Source organism: Anomaloglossus baeobatrachus, chromosome 4, assembly GCF_048569485.1.
Source record: "Anomaloglossus baeobatrachus isolate aAnoBae1 chromosome 4, aAnoBae1.hap1, whole genome shotgun sequence".
Lineage (NCBI taxonomy): Eukaryota > Metazoa > Chordata > Amphibia > Anura > Aromobatidae > Anomaloglossus > Anomaloglossus baeobatrachus.
In genome coordinates this window covers 166192184-166211725 of record NC_134356.1, presented here as the reverse complement: position 1 = coordinate 166211725, position 19542 = coordinate 166192184, and the positions used below count along the sequence as shown (strand labels likewise).

The window sequence follows — 19542 nt, the reverse complement described above, 5'->3', positions numbered from 1 at the left end:
ACAGGGGATACGGAAAAAAAAAAAAGGTTATACTCACAGTACCCAGAGGACTAGCAGGAGGATCACTGACCAGAAGAGCTGTAGAGGAACAGATGGCAGAGAGATGGACAGCTTTACAGGAGCAGCAGGCAGATCAGCAGAATGCCCAGGAAGGACCCAGCGATGGACGCAGATGTGATCAGGCCGGTGAAGACAGGTAAGAGGACGTCGGGGGAGAGCAGAGGGGGAGAGGGGGGGGTGAGAGCAGAGGGGGGGTTGAGAGCAGAGGGGGAGGGGGGAGAGCAGAGGGGGAGACTGGAGAGGGAGCTGCAGAAGCAGAATAGAGATAATGGGGGAGGCAGTCAGATCGCGGGGGGAGCAGATCGGGATGTCGGGGGGGGGTTGGGGGGAGCAGATCGGGATGTCGGGGGGGGCAGATCGCGGGGGGGGCACGGCAGGGGCTATCACGGCAGCGCGCAGGGGCACCACGGGAGCGCGCACGGGCTGCAAAGTGAGCACAGTACTCACGTGCAGCAGCAGTGGTGACCTGAGCTACGGCGGCGGCAGTAGCAGCGGCGGTGGCGTGGTACCACAAGTACCAGCCACTGCACGCTGCAGACATGTTGGGGGAGGGCTCGCAGGCCAGCACAGGCCTGGGGACGGCGGCCACCGGCAGATCAGACCGCCCCACTGCACACTGATTGGAGCGATTGCGTGTCATAGCACGATCGCTCCAATCAGTGCTGCAGGGGCTGGGGGCGGCATGTTTGAGGTCCACCTATGATATGCTGCAGCAGCTGCGGCATCTCATAGCTGGATCTCACAGGATCGCACTAATTCGGGCATTATTTTTGCGGAAATTAGTGCGATCGATGTGGTTGGCGGTTCAGATTTGAACAGCCAATCACATCGATCGTCGATAGGGGGTGGCGATGCCGCCCCCCCTGGGGTCAAGCAAAGGTCCCCTGCTGTAAGAAACAGCAGGGGACATAATTTGAAAGCCGTTGCTATGGCCACGGCAATCAAATGAAGTTTAGGCAGTAAAATTACGTCCCTGGTCGTTAAGTCACGTTAAAATAGGACGTAATTTTACTGCCCGCAGTCGTGAAGGCGTTAAAGTGTTTGAAAATGTTTTCTGAAAGTTTACTAACGTTTAAGAACTTGTGCTCGCAAGGACTGTTGCGAGAACTTTCCTGCTAAAATGTGTTGCACCTGGTTAAGTGCACTTTAAAAATGGACCACAGTTTATGAACTGGCTACAACCACAAACTCTCGCATTGTAAAAAGTTACCTCATTGGTACCAACCTCAGAGCACACCTGTTTATGGGGCCTGACTCTGCACCACCAGGGAGCATGCCTGTTTATGGGGCCTGCTCTTCAACACACGGAAGCTGGTACGCCTGTTTATGGGGCCTACCCTACATCACCCTCCTCAGGAGAGGAAGATTGGGGGAAAGGTCTGGGATAGAGCTGGCCCAGACCTGGTCACCAAAGGGACCAGTGACCTAACTCCTGGAGGTTTTTGGGTGGGTTACGGACTTGTGGGTGGTGGGTGGTGAAGAATGGTACCCAGTATGTTGTAAATGTAAATATGTCCCCTGTGTGGGAAAAGTTGTATTTACCTTTTTGTTCTTGTCTTTGCAGCCCGAGGACATGCGAATGAGAACTAAGGGGGATGTGGCGCCCCTGACCTGGTCAGGCACCATAGAGTACTGCACCCATGCTGGGACAGTGCTTCCAGGAAATTCCAAAGGCCAGAATGAGGTGTGTACACACAGACGCATAGCAACCAGGTCTCCCACACCTTTAGAGGGGACCCTTGGGAAGCCTCTGAAGAGGTTAGCTTTCAATTCTCAGAAAGGGGTGCAGTGGAGGGACTGGAAGCTAGGTTGCAGTGGCAGTAAAAAAGGAGGAGGAGCAAGCCAGTCTGCAGCGGAGTGTACAGAAGTTGCTGAAGGAAGCAGATGTACAGCCACGCTAGCCAGACCCTGCAGGTGTGGTAGCTGTTAGCAGGGGAGTACAGTGACCAGAAAGTCAGCCTGAAAGACATCTGAAGAGAGGCAGTCGAGTGCGGGGATTGCTGGTGACTAAGCACGCACAGGGAACAGGTCCCTAGAGCAGACATCCATTTACTGATCTGCTAAACCTGCAGGTGGAGGGGACTAGAGGTCCCTCCCCAAAGACACAGAGCTCGAGCCTCAGCAGCAACAGGGGGACCCATAAGGAGATAGGGCCAGAAGCCATCTCACCTGGTCCACGCTGCCGGCAAACGTGCCAGAAAGGGAAGGAGAGGCAGTAGCAACTTTCCCTGGATGAATCCCACGATACTGCAAGTCAGGGGTTATCCGAAACAAAAGAAGTGCAAGGAAGGCGAGTTAATAGCTACCCTCAGAACGGCCTGCAAGAATTCCTGGTTCCACCTGGTATAATCTCAGCATCACCCGGGTATCTCACCAACCAACTAAAAGTGAGTAAACAAGTTAAAAGACTTTCCGGACTGTGTTTGAGTTATTCTATGACCTGTGGTTTCACACACTTACACCTGAGCCCCTGGGGCCAGCCTCACTCTCGGGAGGCCATAACACCAGACTGCATTTACCATCAGCCCCAGACGCTCGTTAAACTGCAGTGGCGGTCACCCCCTGACCACAATTACCGAGAGTGGCATCACGATTCCTATTGACGTTAACCTGACATACCTGTTGCCGGAAGATTTCCAGCACGTGAAGACCCTAAGTGTAGCTCCAGCAGGAAAGGTCAAGTTGAACGGTACCAGGGTAGGAGCCCTGGTGCCACTGGCTAGGAAGCAGACGGTGGTCTCCGTCAGCAGGAGATGGGAAGACGGCTCGGCAGAACCAAGGTGGACCAGAACAGGGTTGTAGCCCACCGGTACCGACACGGGGAACCGACCCGGAAACCGTAGCACAAAGGGGGGTACTCGGACCCTGAAGCCAGAACCGGAACCAAGCGGACTGGTCAATTCACCGATTGAGGCCAGGACTAGCGGTCCTGTCCCACCCAAAGTCCCTCATAGAACACAACAGCCCACCAATAGGGATAAGAGGTCACCGCCAGGGCCCATAGATCCCACGGGCCAGCGTCTGCGGGCACGGCTCCTTAGGCCACAACCAGCTGGGAGCGGACTCCTGAGTTTCACGCTAGGAAGTCCACCTTACACAAAACAGTGCAGAGAAAAGGATAGAGACCACCAGCCGGGTGGGGGACCCGAACGCAACCGGCCGCGGCACCGGCCACCATCACCTTGGTTTACCAGAGACTTGTGTGGTTTGTTAACAGTGAGTACACAACCACTTCCTGCGGTCGCTATACCCTGCACTGAGACACCGGGTCCCGAGGCCCCCATCCCAACCCACGGAGGAGTTAACAACTAGCTGCCACAACATCTCCCCCGGGTGCCCCACAACTGCAGCGGTGGTGTCCCACCTCCCCACACACCATGGGTGGTGTCACAAACTTAATACGGCCTAGCCCGTACATCTACGCCCCCCCTTTTATTCGGCGTGTCCGCGAGACCCCCGGGTCCGGAGACCCTCGAGCCACCACCCCTGAATGCCCGGATCCGAGCAGCGCCGGCTGCTGGCACGGAGGCGGCACACTTGCAGATGGCAGAGTATAAAACATCACTGCACTAGCATTGAGCAATATGATTCCACCTCTATTGTACTCTGCCACCTGAAATTACAGGAATTATGTCACTTGACGATTGCGCAGTGATGCTTTATGCTCTGTCAACAGTAGAGCAGAGCAAAGTGTCCTTTAAGCATGTGGATCTGATTGAAGTCGGATTAATTAACCAAATTAATATAATCTGCTATGTGAAAAAACCGGGTGATGAGGGATCTTAATAAATATACTCTAAATTAATTTAGGCATCTGACAAGGTAAGTGTTTTTACAGTAAGAAAGTTAATCTCTGCTCCTTTTATTATGCACACTCAGTTTATTACTACTTTGGCAGTTGCTGTTATGGCGCCCCTGGGCTTCAGGCGCCACAGAGTATAAGGGTATGACCGCACTTTGCGTCATCCAAAACGCAGTTCGAAACTCACCCTCTGACAGTAATTGATTTTGCCAAAGTTGCTTTTGACCACAAAATAGCGCTAAAAACGCATGCGTATTTACCGCGTATCAGCCGCGTTTTTAGCGCTTTTTACATGTTTTTCCATTGCGTTTGGAAAGATGCGTTTTGAACATAAAGACACTGCTAAATAAAGTTTAAACAGTCAAACACAATGAAAAAAGGGGAAAAAAAAGGGACACATAATTATTGAAATTATAAAGAATAAAGTTATATTTCTCATAATTATAGCAGTTTTATACTATTTAGCGGTAAAAAAGCATTAAAATTATATTTTTAATTCTTTTAATTGTCGGACTATGTGTGTGTGTAAACTGACATATTATTCCATTCATTTAATGTCAGAAAAGCTTGCGTTTTGATAGTCCAAAACGCATTGTTTCTGCAGCTAAAAAGGTAAAACGCTGGAATTTTGATGTTTCTTGCTTTTAGCTACTTCTCATTGACTTCAATGTTAGCAAAACGCAGCCCAAATAGCAAAAACAATTGACATGCTACTTCTTTGAAAGCATGGTTTTTGCCACAAAATATGCAAATGACTCGCCCACCCCAGGGCTATGGGACACCCGGTGCCGGACCGGACTAGTACGGGGGTCGTCAGTGGTGGCGGGGCCCGGCTCCGTGGCCCTGGTGGGGTTAATTAATATGGCTGGTGACTTGGGGTGAATAAAGTTTATATTTGTCGTGACGCCACCTGTGGTTTGCGGCTATTAAGCCGCCGCTGCTGTATGAGGCCTCCGGGGTGATGGAATGGCAGCAATGGTGGTACTGCTCCCCACAGATGGAGCGGTGCCCCAGGGACACTGTTGGTGCTCGTGAGAGTCTATGGTGTAAGGTGTAGTGCAGGGCCGACAGGCGGTGAAAGGACCGGACACAAACAACAGTCTCTTTACCGTCTCCTCTTTTACTTTGCAAACGGTTAGTCCTGGGAGACTGTTACAGGTGGTAGAGGGCTCCGGCCGGCCTGGAAGTAACTGAGGTATCTTTTTGGCCAGATGAGTATGAGGCCTACTCCTGTTCTTTGCTTACTGTTATAGGAAACTGCTCTCTGGATAGGCAATGGCCCTCTTGCTGCTGGGACCGGTGGTTCGTCCCTTTTTCTGTGTGGTAGGCTGCGCAGGCCCTCTCTGGTGCTTCTCTGCTGGAGTCGACACCGGGCCCTTGGGATGCAGCTGTACCTTCAGATTGCTTCTGGGCCAGGGGGCTTGCAGCTCTCCTGCCCTCCGGATTCGGCTACCAGGGAAGGATTTTACACCCTGGCAACCACAGACTCCGATGTCCGAGTCTCTTCTGTGCCTCTCTGCTCCTCCTGCTTCACTGGGCCAAGCTACTCCAGCTCCAGGCCCCAGTCCGCAGGACAGCACTACTCTGCGTCTGCTCTCTCTGCTTTCTCTCCCCAGACTGAACACTAACTCCTCCCTCAGGTCAGACTTAAGGAATGCTCCCTGGAACTCCAGGTTCAGAGCTCTCCCTTCTGGCCTGAGGGAGAAACTGCGTCGGATGTTGAACTTACTGACCAATAGACCTCCCAATTACCTCCAGGCTCAGCATCACCCTTGGAGGGGCAATGCTGTTGTGGCGACCAGGTCCTGGGGCGCCACACTCCCCCTTAGTTAAACTCAGTTCTCCCGGACTGAAGAAAACAAAACAAGACATAACATGTTACAACCTTAAACAACTATAAGAGTCCAGTGTGGCTCCCTCCCGGGTGTCCATTGCACGGCTCCATGGGGGACCCGCTGCGATAAAACCCCCAACGTATGCTCAGGGCGTGCGTCAGAGCATTGGTGACCCCACTCTATGCACGCCGGACGGGTTTTTCTTCAGGGGTGTTGAGCACACTGGTGCTAACTATGTACAATTAGAGTGTTGGCCACCCATAGTCCAGTGGCCCAATTGTCCATTTACTCAATCATTTAAATAAAAGAAACATTTTATACACAACATTACAGACATTTTAAATAACTATTTACATTCTAATAGGTACTCTTTCTTTTTACTCTCTATACCTTGGAGGGGGCTGTCCCCGAGTGCTACGTTGGGACCTGCGTAGCCCTGGTGTTTGTCCCTGACTACTTGGACTGTCTGCTTACCTCAGTGCTATGGGTAGGCCTAACCCTGATAAGTATGCGTGATGATTGCCTACGTGGTCTGAGAGTCGCCAAGGGTGCGACAGGTTCACCACTGACAGGGGGTTGATCCTCCTATTCCAGTGCTGATGTGTCATCTTCTGTTGGGGAGGACAGTTCCATTGGTGGAATCCATTGGTTTGGGGGTGGTACGGTGTTGTTCTAATTTTCTTACAGCCGTACATGTTACAGAACTCTTGAAACACTTCTGCCTCGAATGCAGGACCTTGATCAGTCAGTGCCCTTTCAGGGTAACCGTGAGGTCGACAAAAGTATGCCTGAAATGCTCTAGCTGCTGTTCTGGCTGTCTGGTCTTTCACAGGCACTACTACCAGGAAACGAGAGTAATGGTCCACAATGGTGAGGGCGTAAACGTAGCCTGACCGGCTCGGTGTTAACTTCACGTGGTCCAGGGCCACCAACTCTAGGGGCTGCTTCGTGACAATTGGCTGTAGGGGAGACCTCTGGCTGGCATCATCCTTCCGCCTCAGGTTACACGGACCACAGTCTCGGCACCACTTCTAGACTGTCTTTCTCATGTGCATCCAGTAAAACCGATCACGGAGTAGGGTCTCCAACTTCTTCCACCCGAAGTGTCCTGCTTTATCATGGTAAGCTGCTAGGACCATTGGAGCATCCCTCTGTGGGACCACTATCTGCCAGACGAGTTCATTCGTTCGCCAGTTGACATATCTCTTGCATAGCTTGCCTTGGTAGGTGAACAGCCGTCCCCTCTCCTTCCACAGCTGCTGGGCTTCTTGTGGAACGTCTGGACCGAGATGGGTCTCAGCTTGTGCTAGCTTCTCTTTGACCAATCGCACGGCCGGGTCACCGTTCTGTGTCTCTTCCCAATTATGGTGGAGTAATGGGTTGACCGAGACCTCGTGCTGGCTCGAGTGCTTCTCTCCTACAGCATGCTCACACTAGGAAACACCTTGGTGATGGATAGCCGGTAACTCTATCTTTTCGAGTTCATCCAGGTCTTCTCCAGACTCGGGTAAGTGAGACATTCTGGACAGTGCATCAGCATTGTTATTCTTCTTGCCAGCCCGGTACTTGATGGTAAAGTCAAAGTTAGACAGTCGGGCCATCCATCGCTGCTCCAACGCACCTAGCTTGGCTGTTGCCAGATGTGTCAACGGATTGTTGTCCGTGAAGATGGTGAACTTGGCCGACGCCAGATAGTGCTTGAAGCGTTCAGTCACTGCCCAAACAATAGCGAGGAACTCCAGCTTGAAGGAACTGTAGTTTTCTGGATTCCTTTCTGTGGGACGAAGCTTCCTACTGGCGTAAGCTATCACCTTCTCTCTGCCTCCCTGCACCTGGGACAGAACTGCTCCCAGTCCCACGTTGCTGGCGTCTGTATACAGTACAAACGGCTGGCTGTAGTCAGGGTAGGCCAGAATTTCTTCTCCCGTGAGAGCCCCTTTCAGCTGGACAAAAGATGTTTCTATTTGGCTGTTCCATTCAAATGGAGGGCTTTGCTTCTTAGCCTTCTTTGGCTGGCCCACCAGGAGATCTTGAAGAGGCGCTGCTATCTTTTTGAAACCATCAATGAACCTTCGGTAGTAGCCCACCAGCCCAAGGAACTGCCGCACCTCCTTTACCGTGGTGGGTCTTGGCCAGTCCTTGATTACTGTGACTTTCTCCGGATCAGGTGCCACACCTTCTGCGCTGACCATATGACCCAAGTACTGTACCTTTGGCTTCAAGAGGTGACATTTGGATGGCTTTATCTTCAGGCCATACTCCGACAAGGACTCAAACACTTCTGCTAAGTGCCTCAGGTGGTCTTCGTAGGTCTTGGAGTAGACTATGACGTCATCCAGGTACAATAGCACGGTTTCAAAGTTGTGATGGCCCAAGCAGCACTCCATCAATCTCTGAAATGTCCCTGGGGCGTTGCAGAGCCCGAACGGCATACAATTGAACTCGCAGAGGCCCATTGGTGTCGTGAAGGCAGTCTTCTCCTTGTCCGCCTCTGCCACGGGAACCTGCCAATACCCACTGGTGAGATCCAGGGTGGAGAAATAGTTAGCTGATTTTAAGGCTGTTAGTGACTCTTCTATTCTGGGTAGTGAATAAGCATCTTTATGTGTAATGCGGTTAATTTGTCTGTAGTCTACGCACATTCTCATTGTACCATCTTTCTTCTTTACGAGCACTAGTGGAGCTGCCCAGGGGCTACAACTATCTCTGATAACCCCAGCCTCCTTCATTTCCCGTAACATTTCTTTGGCACGCTGATACTGTGCTGGGGGTACAGGGCGGTATCTCTCTTTAATGGGATGATGGTCACCCGTGGGGATTTGATGTTTAACCCCTTTTACCTGCCCAAAATCTAGGGGGTGTTTGCTGAAGACCCGCTCGTATTCCTGTACCACCCGGTAAACATCATGCTTTTGGTGTGAGGGGGTGGAGTCGGTGCCCACATGTAATTTTTGGCACCAGTCCTCCAGCTGTCCCTTGGAGCCATTATCTTCCGCCTGGTCGGACGGGATCAAGGGTTCCACTGCTTTGATGGTATTGTTACTGACAGTGTACAGTTTTGCTACGGTGGCGTACCGGGGCAATTTGGCTTCCTCCTCCCCACAATTCAGGACACGGACGTTCCCTTGCGGACGTCTGCTACCCCTCTGGCTATCAGGACTCCAGGCCTGCTGTCTGAATACACCGGTTCTACCAAGGCCTGGTAATCTTGACCCTTGAGGCCTATTGCTGCCCAACACCATATCAACATTTCACTTCTTGGGGGTATTGCAATGGGGAGGGGGTCACTTACCCTCACACTGCCAATTTCTCCTCCGGCCAGCTCTACCTGCTGCCTCCTCATCAGGGCTCGGATTTCCCTCTGTAGGGCACGCTGCTGCCCGGAGCTGGCAGTTTCAGACGCCTGCTGCAACAAAATTATCACTTCGGCAATACAATTTTCCATCACATTTGTACCAATGGTTAGCAGTGGGTTAGATTCTTTGCGATCAATATCTACAATTATCATCCCCTGACATGGCAATTCTACCCGCCCCACTTTAATGGTTACTTTCTTATACCCAATTTGAGGCAAGGGCTGACCAATACTGGCCACAATTGTTAAATCATCATCTGGGCCATGGTCAATGTCTGAATCAGCCCAATATCTTTTGTACAGTTTATAAGGGATGGTTGTTACCTGGGACCCCGTATCCAGGAGGGCATTCAAAGGGATCCCATCCAGCACAATAGGAAGGACCGGGCGTCCTCCCACATACTTGCTGCGACTGGGGGTTGAGCCGGGCTTCCTTACACCTGGGGGTTGGCTCCTGGCCCCAGGTTCGGCCCATTTAAAGGACAGTGTCTTGCAATATGGCCCGCCTGGCTGCAGCGGCGGCAGATCGGTTGTCCAGCAGAATCATACCGGTCTGTGTCTTTTCCTCGGGTCGGCGGAATCCTCCTCTGTCGCATCCATGGGACGTCATCTGGGCTGGAGGCTAACTCGATTCTCGCAGGCGATGGGGTCATTCGTAGAGACTGCACGGTCTTGGCAAGGGCAGCTACAGTCTTGGTCAGCTCCTGGACCTGCTGTCTGAGCTCTGCAGTGGGATCCTTATCCAGGAACTGCTCCTCAGCCCCCGCAGCGGCTCGTGTTGCAGGCACCACCCCATGGTACGTAATAGCAAGAGGCCGGAGGGGTACTGGGTCATTCGGTGTAGATTCTCTCAGTACCCGGATGGCCTGGTCCTTAAACTTTGCAAAGTCCAGAGCAGGGTTCTGCAGGACCATGATACGCAGCTGTGTCCTGTGGGCATCTGACAGGAGCCCTTCTATGAACTGCTCAGTTAGGAGTTTGTCTTCTTCACGTACACTCTCTGGGTCCACCTGTTTAATTGCTCTCAGGGCCTCTTGCAGGTTTAAGGCATAGTCCCGTATGCTGTCTGTGGCCCATTGTTTGCACCCGAAGAATCTCATTTTTATTTCTGCTGCGGTGCGGCTGTCAAAAGTACTCTTTAACTTGGCCAGTATCTGGGTTGCTGTCCCTTTATCTGTATCAGGCCAGGACTTCACTTCACGCTGGTCCGCGCCGGCTAGCTGCCCCATTAATATGCCCACCTTCTGGCTCTCAGTCAGAGGATACACTCTAAACAAGCTGTGCAGCCTTTCTCTGAAGTCGCTCAGGGTATGTGACTCCCCGGAGTACTGCGGCAGCCATTCTGCTCCCGGGACGTACGGCATTGTGATCGGCATTACCGGCGCTACAGCGGGGGCTGGGGCGACGGCGACTGGGATTACATCGGCCGGTGCTGCTGCGTCTTGAGCTATCACAGCCACCTGTTCTCCCTCTGAATCGGACATCTTCCTCCCCCTTAGTGGACCTTACCAGGCTCCGCTTTCTTTTCAAATTCCCTTCTGGGTCGCGCGAGGTTAACGGCTCTCTGCTCTGATGGCGCGCTCCCTTCGCGCTCTTTTTCGGGCACGCCCCCCTTCTTCCTGCGCTCAGCGAGGCTAATGGCGGCGGCAGTTTTCGAACAGTAACACAGTCTTTTAAGCACAGTTTCTGCAGGCGCACAGTACCCGGTGGGACCGGGCACGAAATCCTGTTCGTGACGCCAAAGTTGACTCACCCACCCCAGGGCTATGGGACACCCGGTGCCGGACCGGACTAGTCCGGGGGTCGTCAGTGGTGGCGGGGCCCGGCTCCTTGGCCCTGGTGGGGTCAATTAATATGGCTGGTGACTTGGGGTGAATAAAGTTTATATTTGTCGTGACGCCACCTGTGGTTTGCGGCTATTAAGCCTCCGCTTCTGTATGAGGCCTCCGGGGTGATGGAATGGCAGCAATGGTGGTACTGCTCCCCACAGGTGGAGCGGTGCCCCGGGGACACTGTTGGTGCTCGTGAGAGTCTATGGTGTAAGGTGTAGTGCAGGGCCGACAGGCGGTGAAAGGACCGGACACAAACAACAGTCTCTTTACCGTCTCCTCTTTTACTTTGCAAACGGTTAGTCCTGGGAGACCGTTACAGGTGGTAGAGGGCTCCGGCCGGCCTGGAAGTAACTGAGGTATCTTTTTGGCCAGATGAGTATGAGGCCTACTCCTGTTCTTTGCTTACTGTTATAGGACCCTGCTCTCTGGATAGGCAATGGCCCTCTTGCTGCTTGGACTGGTGGTTCGTCCCTTTTTCTGTGTGGTAGGCTGCGCAGGCCCTCTCTGGTGCTTCTCTGCTGGAGTCGACACCGGGCCCTTGGGAAGCAGCTGTACCTTCAGATTGCTTCTGGGCCAGGGGGCTTGCAGCTCTCCTGCCCTCCGGATTCGGCTACCAGGGAAGGATTTTACACCCTGGCAACCACAGACTCCGATGTCCGAGTCTCTTCTGTGCCTCTCTGCTCCTCCTGCTTCACTGGGCCAAGCTACTCCAGCTCCAGGCCCCAGTCCGCAGGACAGCACTACTCTGCGTCTGCTCTCTCTGCTTTCTCTCCCCAGACTGAACACTAACTCAGGTCAGACTTAAGGAATGCTCCCTGGAACTCCAGGTTCAGAACTCCCGATGCTGGCCTGAGGGAGAAACTGCGTTGGATGTTGAACTTACTGCGCCACACAAATTAAACGCAGCGTTTAGAAACGCAAAGTGCGGACAGGAAATCTCCATTTTCCATAGACTTTGCTGGATAATCAAAACGCATGCCTTTTGGCATGAAAAGGTGCAGTTCAAAACGGACCTAAAAAGCAGCTGATACACAGGTGGAAACGCAAAGTGCGGTCATACCGTTACACCACTTTTCAGGGGTAATATCTATCCCGGGTCAGCACGGTGGTTAACCTGCCTGTGCCTTCACAAAACACACACATACAACAGTAAGGTGCCTTCCCACAGGGGGTTTAACTAGGGCAAACAGGATAGTTAGCCATCGCGAAGCATGAGACTTTCCCAGTCCCAGTCACTAGGACAACCACTGGGGGCAGGCACCACATGGCATAGAAGTAGGCGTAAGCAACACACTTACAGCAGACCTTCCCAGACACAGCTTGGGATAACATCTAGCACTGACAACTGGAGTTAAGGGTGCTTTACACGCTGCAATATCACTAACGATTTATCGTCGGGGTCACGGTGTTTGTGACGCACATCCGGCGTCGTTAGCGACATCGCAGCGTGTAACAGATACGAGCGACCTTCAGCCACCGCAAAAGTGGTAAAAATCGTTGGTGTTGGAGAGGTTGTCCAAACACCAAATATCATTGCCTGGTGAGTAGCGATGTTGTTCGTCGTTCCTGCGGCAGCACACATCGCTATGTGTGACACCGCAGGAGCGACGAACATCTCCTTACCTGCATCCACCGGCAATGAGGAAGGAAGAAGGTGGGCGGGATGTTACGTCCCGCTCATCTCCGCCCCTCCACTTCTATTGGTCAGCCGCTTAGTGACACCGCTGTGATAGGTATGTGCGTGTGACGCTGCCGTAGCGACAATGTTCGATACGGCAGCGATCACCACATGTCGCACGTACGACGGGGAGGGTGGTATCGTGCTTGACATCGCAAGCAATCGCTAGCGATGTCGCAGCATGTAAAGCACCCTTTAGTGTTTCTCTCTCTTCGGATAGCAACCGAGGGACACTTCACTAAAAGACTTTCACGGGTATCGGCAGTGACCGCCGACTATCCTGGATCGGCAGGAGCCCATCGTGGAAGAGATCGGTACTCTGGGGCAGCCCCTGAACTACTTGTGAATAAGAGCAGGAACCACAACCCCTGCCTCTGCCTCTCCTTTACCATCGCTGTCGCCCAGGGCTGTGGCACCAACGGGGACTACCACCACCCCCGTCCTCCATCATCCTCCCCGGGTAATCCCACTCCGCCTGTTGGGAGCGACACCATCCCAGCTGCGACCCTCACCACCATCCCCAGAGATCAGCACCCACAGCGGCGGCTCCCATCCCTGGCCGCGTACCACAGGTGGCATCATGATCTAATAGACTTTCCTAACCATCACTACCACCCCCATCACCCATCCTGCCTCCCTACCACCCTCCAACCCTCCTTCCTGTACCCTTCGGGGCAAAGGAAGCAGGCCAGGCCACGCCGTGACAACACAGAGTATCTGCATCCCCGACCCGGCAACGAGTAGGTTAAAACACCTGCCCCAAGTGGCGCTACACTGTCACACAGAGTTTTGCTCAAATCACGCTGTGTCATGGTGCTATACATTCTGTTCACACAACAGATTTTAACACCCCACACTGTGGTTTCACTGGTGTTTCTGTTTACACATGCAGGCTTGGGGGTTGACCAGCTGTGTACTCATTAATGGTCAGGCTAGCAAGAGTTAACCTCTGCTAGCCTGTTGGTTACCTGTAGTATCATATGTTGTTAGAAACCTATGACATTTACTCCCCTCCTTTTTAAGATGGGGGTATCTGTCTTCCCATGCCGACTATAGTTTATTGCTGTGTCTGTTGTGTCCCAGTCCTGCTGGTGATTGTATTACTTTATGCTTGGAATTGTTATGGCGTTCTCCCGTTGTCTTGTTGTTTCCCCTGCTCTTCTTTTCCTCCTAAGCTCTGATTGCCTCTCTGTGTAATATGTGTGCTGAGAATTAGTTTTGGTTCCCCTGTTTATCTATTTTTGTTGGCTGTATCACTCCTGCCCAGGCCCTCCCCAGGGGTTGGGGGAATAAGATCAGGGCTGGTCAGGAGCAGGGCCAGGAAGGCAGCTTAGACATGCTCACCTTGAGAGGTAAGTCTGAGATAAGGGATAGCTACGGTCCTCTAGACTGAGGGTCAGTCTAGGAGCAACTGTCCCCTGCTCTCCTCAATCATCGAGACAGTTGCCATTTTTCCTTTTTAATTTTTCATTGGTCATTTTATTTTATTGTTGATTTACAGTATTAATCTGCTAACAATTTTTTATTAAAATGTTTATTATCCATGTGCATAAGATTCTTAGTGTACTAATAACAATGCATGAGAAGTCTGTTTCTTGTATCTTGGATAAGGCTACATTTTTTAAGTTTAACTGCCTTCCAGTTATCACCTGTCCTATATAAGTTATAACATGCCAGTCCCTAGCATTTGTGTTCAAAACTTAGATGGGGGTCCCTGGTTCATGCCAGGAACAGAGATACCATTGGCACAACCTGTGCAGCTGCTTAGTTGACCATGAGGTAAGGAGGCTCACTTACATTTCCAAAGCAGGTGGAATTGTGCATTAGGAAGAAAATTGGACTGCAAAAGGCAATTATTTTGTTCTTCCATCTGTGCCCGCTCCTGGTGCAGGCTAAGTGTTATTAGACAGTGTATGTACTTGTGTAGCTGTCAATCTGTAATTAATTGTCCTTGGCAAAAAAAAATTCACATGCTCTAATTTCACATTTGCCAAAAATTACTTCTAGGACTTTTTAGTGGATGACTGGAGCTGAGCAAAAATATATGAAAACTTCAAATATTAGTCTTGCACAAAAGAAAATACATAATCAGGTGTACCTCATACCAGAATATTCTTTGTTCCTAGAACCTCATCGAGTGAGCAGCCAACATCTCTCTGGAAAGATTAAAAATCAATCAAATAAGTAAATAAAAAACAATCAAATAAAACAAATAAGACTTATCGACTCATTTACAGAGCTGCTGGTATGTCTTGTATTTCAACACCCGTAAATTTGTTAGTTTTCATTTATGTGAATGGCTTTTCGCTGACTGGGAACTTGCGTTATGTGAGTGAAATCTGTTTTCGGGTTACATAACAATGAAAGTAAATTTGTCGATTTTTTTTTCAATGTACCTTGTGTCAAAGGCTGCTGTTATAACATAACTTAACAGCCTTAAGAGCCAGATAACTGAGCAGACAGACCTGAGGTCATATCTAGGTCCTGAATGCTGACTGCAAAGGGTTTCTGCGGTTTTGGAAAACTCCTGTTCTGACTGTAGAGCTGTGGATGAACTACAAAGTGGGCTGAGATACAGCAGTAACAGACTATACCCCTCAGCAATGCTAAAAAAAACAATGTTGTAGACTGAGGACCTACACCACCTGCTGTCAATAGACATTTAGTGCTCACACAGATATTAAAGTAAAATAATGTCATGCTATAATAGTACAAATATAAATGTAATTGCTGCCACAAAATATCCCCTTAAAGTGCGAAATGGGGTGCTGAAAAGAAAACATGTCACATCTTAGGCTATATTCATACGCGTACGCGAAAAGGCTGGTGTCTGTGCGCTCTGCGTCCTTGCCATGCAGTTCTGCCAGGACTTTTAATGTACTCTGAATAAAGATGTGTTTTATGGATGGTGAGTGCAATCTGACTTTCTACATTTTTTCTTTAATATTAAAGAGTTAAGGCCACTTTACACGCAACGACATTCCTAACGAGATGTCGTTGGGGTCACGGAATTCGTGATGCACATCCGGCCTCGTTAGCGACGTTGTTGCGTGTGAAACACAGGAACGACCGTTAACGATCAAAATTACTTACCTTTGATCGTTGACGAGTCGTTCTATTCCCAATTATCGTTGCTGTTGCAGGACGCAGGTTGTTCGTCGTTCCTGCGGTAGCACACGTTGCTATGTGAGACACCGCAGGAACGAGGAACATCAACGTACCTGCGGCCGCCCGCAATGAGGAAGGAAGAAGGTGGGCGGGAGGTTCGTCCCGCTCATCTCCGCCCCTCCGCTTCTATTGGGCGGCAGCTTAGTGACGTCGCTGTGACACCGAACGAACCGCCCCCTTAGAAAGGAGGCAGTTCGCTGGCCACAGCGACGTCGCAGGGACGGGAAGTATGTGTGACGGGGCCTAACAATATTGTGCGCCACTGGCAGCGATTTGCCCGTGATGCACAAACGACGGGGGCGGGTACGCTCGCTAGTAAGATCGCAGTGTGTAAAGTGGCCTTCATTCTCAACATTTAAAGTTATGTAACAATGTGGTCCAAAAATTGGAACTCCCAGTGATACAAAGTTATTCCACAGGTTTTGGTTCGGTGATAACATTAAAGGGAACATGTTACCACGTATGTGCTCCCCTCTCTGCGAGCATCATCACATACTGGACTTCCTGCAGTTTTGATTAAATCACTGTTCTAGCTGCTGCAGATCTACTTTTGAATGTTGGGGTCTGTATAATGTCACCCAGATTACTGACTGACAGCTTTCTGTATACACTGTGCATAGGCAGAAAGCTGCCAATTAGTGGTGGTAAGTTATACAGCGCTAATGAATATTGAGGACTACATGCAGCAGGTTTACTAGACCTCTACTGATTACCTCCAAAAGATAACTACAGCAAGCAGCCCAGTAAGTGACTTACCGTTGAAATCAAGGACTCTACATTATGCTGTTCTCAGTTGAAGTGGCAAAAACATGGTGATTAGTGATTGGCAGATCCGGACTGTAAAAGTTTGGATCCACACAATTTCAAAATTACCCAAGTGCCAGGCCCAGGTCCAGAATTCTCACTGAATTCCGGCTAATGATCCGGATCTGGCACTCGGGAAATAAAAAATAAATAAAGGAAAAAGAAAGAAAATAAGAATGAAGCAAGCACTTCATACCTACCGAGCCTCCGGCGCAATTGTAATTGCTTATTCTTCTTCCGGGGCCGCTCATTATTGCAAGATAGTGCTTTTTTGTATTTAATTTAAAATAAAGGATTTTTTTGGTGTTTGTGTTTACTTTCACTTACAGATTAGTAATGGGGAGGTCTCTCAGATGCTTCTCATTACTAATTTAGGGCTTGGTGACAACTGTGAGCTGACATTAACCCCTTATTACCCCGATTTCCACTGCACCAGGCCAATGAGTAAAGCACTGGGCTTCTCACATCTAGTGAATGCAGCAATTACAGGTGGCTGCAGGCTGCTATTTCTTAGACTGGGGGGGGCTCCAAAATGCATGGGCCTCCCCAGCCTAAGGGGCACTTTGCACACTGCGACATCGCAGGTGCGATGTCGGTGGGGTCAAATTGAAAATGACGCACTTCCGGCATCGCATGCGACATCGCAGTGTGTAAAGGCTGGATGATACGATTAACGAGCGCAAAAGCGTCGTTATCGTATCATCGGTGCAGCGTCGGCGTAATCCATGATTACGCTGACGCGACGGTCCGATGTTGTTCCTCGCTCCTGCGGCTGCACACATCGCTGTGTGTGAAGTCGCAGGAGCGAGGAACGTCTCCTACCGGCCTCACTGCGGCTTCCGTAGGATATGCGGAAGGAAGGAGGTGGGCAGGATGTTTACATCCTGCTCATCTCCGCCCCTCCGCTCTGATTGGCCGCCTGCCGTGTGACGTCGCAGTGACGCCGCACGACCCGCCCCCTTAACAAGGAGGCGGGTCGCCGGCCACAGGGACGTCGCACGGCAGGTGAGTGTGTGTGTGAAGCTGGCGTAGCGATAACTTTCGCTACGCCAGCTATCACCACATATCGCTGCTGCGACGGGGGCGGGCACTATCGCACTCGGCATCGCAGCATCGGGCTGCGATGTCGTAGTGTGCAAAGCCCGCCTTAGAATGGGGGGAGTGTACGATGGTTTTTTAAAATTATTTATTTAAATAATTATTAAAAAAAAAAAAAGAAAAAAAAAGAAGCCGAATGTGGTTCTTCTTATTTTGATACATAGCCAAGATAAGCGCACGACGGGGGGCTGCAGCCTGTAGCCATATGCTTTATCTGTGCTGGAAATCATAATATGGGGGGACCCTACTCCAAATATTTTATTTTATTGATTTATTTTTATACCACGATAGACACACATAGCATCTGTGATTGGAAGCAGTCAGCTGCCATGCCGACACTCAGGGTGGGATCGCTTTTGACTGCAGCTAAACACAGATGCTGGTGGACAGGGAAAGCAGGCATATGCATGAAGGTAAATGAGCAGCCCTGGAGGTGACTGAGCGGACTGAAAGCAGTCACAGCCGCGCTTGAGACTTGGTAATTATGAAGAGCTTGCTCCCATCCCCTCTCTCTTCTATCACCATTTTTAATCGCCAGATTCTGGTCCCAACAGACTTATATGCATCTGGTTAAATAACCGGAATCAATCCCGGGCTGTAAACAAGTTGTGTTTTTTTAACCCGGTTAGACTTGCCCTGGTTCCGGTTCTCTGTGAGTCTCCCCATCACTAGTGGCGACAGAATTCCTTTAAATGTTGCTGACACATTTTAACTACAATCCTCTAAACCACCCTCCAAAAAAGGAAAAATAAGTAAATAAGATGCAACATAGCTCTTCATATGAAAGAATTTTTGAAACAAGTTTTTAATGAATTTTGTTTCTAAGGTCAGGAAAAGTATACTGAAACTTAGTTTTAAACCTACAACTAAAAAGTAAAACTATGATACCACATGGTATAAATAGCAATACTTACAAGGGCAGTGTTCAGCTTGGTCAGAAATTCTTTATATAATGCCTCATTGTGCTCATCCTGAAAGAAGTCAAAATACAGAATCCTATTAAATTAGCTGAATACATATGCAAATACCTTACATAGTGATGTCCATAAAATAGTCTGACACCCAGCACCCCACTGATCAGCTGATATCTGCTCAGATAGAAGAGTACTGCGCTTCATCTGCCATTCAAGTGCGTGGAAGATAAACTGCTGGATTCAGTAGTGGCCACTGAACAATGCACGGAGCTGGGGTGCATTGCTTATACCCAATTGCTGCTGGAGCAGATATTGGCTGATCAGTGGGTGTGCCAGGTGTTGGACCCCGCTGATATCATATTGATATGTATTAATGAGTTAACCATCAATATGATAAGTCCTAGATATTAGCTTTTTAAAGAGAACCTGTCAGCAGGATTTACTGTTAAAAGATATAAGGTACACCTTATCTGCCTAACACCCTATTTAATGATATTTGTGTGAACAGGTCTCGAGGATGAAATGGCGCAGTAAAGGCGACTCACAGAAGAAATGTATTTTGAACAAACAAAGGAGTAGCGGTGGTACGGTATGATCAGGTAAAAGCAAAAGTGATTACAAAAAGGCAGATTAATACATAAGAAGAGATATACTTGTTATATAGTTCTAAATGAAATATTAGTATACTTGTTTTCTTATAATACTAAATAACTGATATTACTAGGCTTAATTTAGCCCCAGCTATAGGTTTAGTCACAATCCCACTTATATAAATAATTAAATCTATAAATACACTGGCTCTAACAGGACTATAGTACAACCCGCTAAGCCAGAAGTCCAATTTTAGTGGGTAACTCCCCTTTCTGAGCACAGTAGGTCTGGACGGGAAGCAACTGCCTGGTTCACTCCGTTCTTCTTCTGGCAGTATTGTTCGGTCATTAGAAGTCGGTGTTCGGTATTTGTTGGTGTTCAGTATTCGGTCTTCGGGTTCCTTAT

The 19542-nt window shown here is 49.9% G+C and overlaps 1 long non-coding RNA gene across 1 annotated transcript in view; it reads left to right on the top strand.

Moving 5' to 3' along the window:
• The first annotated feature begins 1655 nt into the window (after positions 1-1655).
• LOC142301329 (uncharacterized) overlaps positions 1656-19542 on the top strand; it is a 38808-nt gene continuing 20921 nt past the window's right edge. The window contains exons 1-2 of the long non-coding RNA XR_012752770.1: positions 1656-1744; positions 19055-19145. This is a non-coding gene — a long non-coding RNA (uncharacterized LOC142301329). The remainder of the gene's footprint in view (positions 1745-19054; positions 19146-19542) is intronic.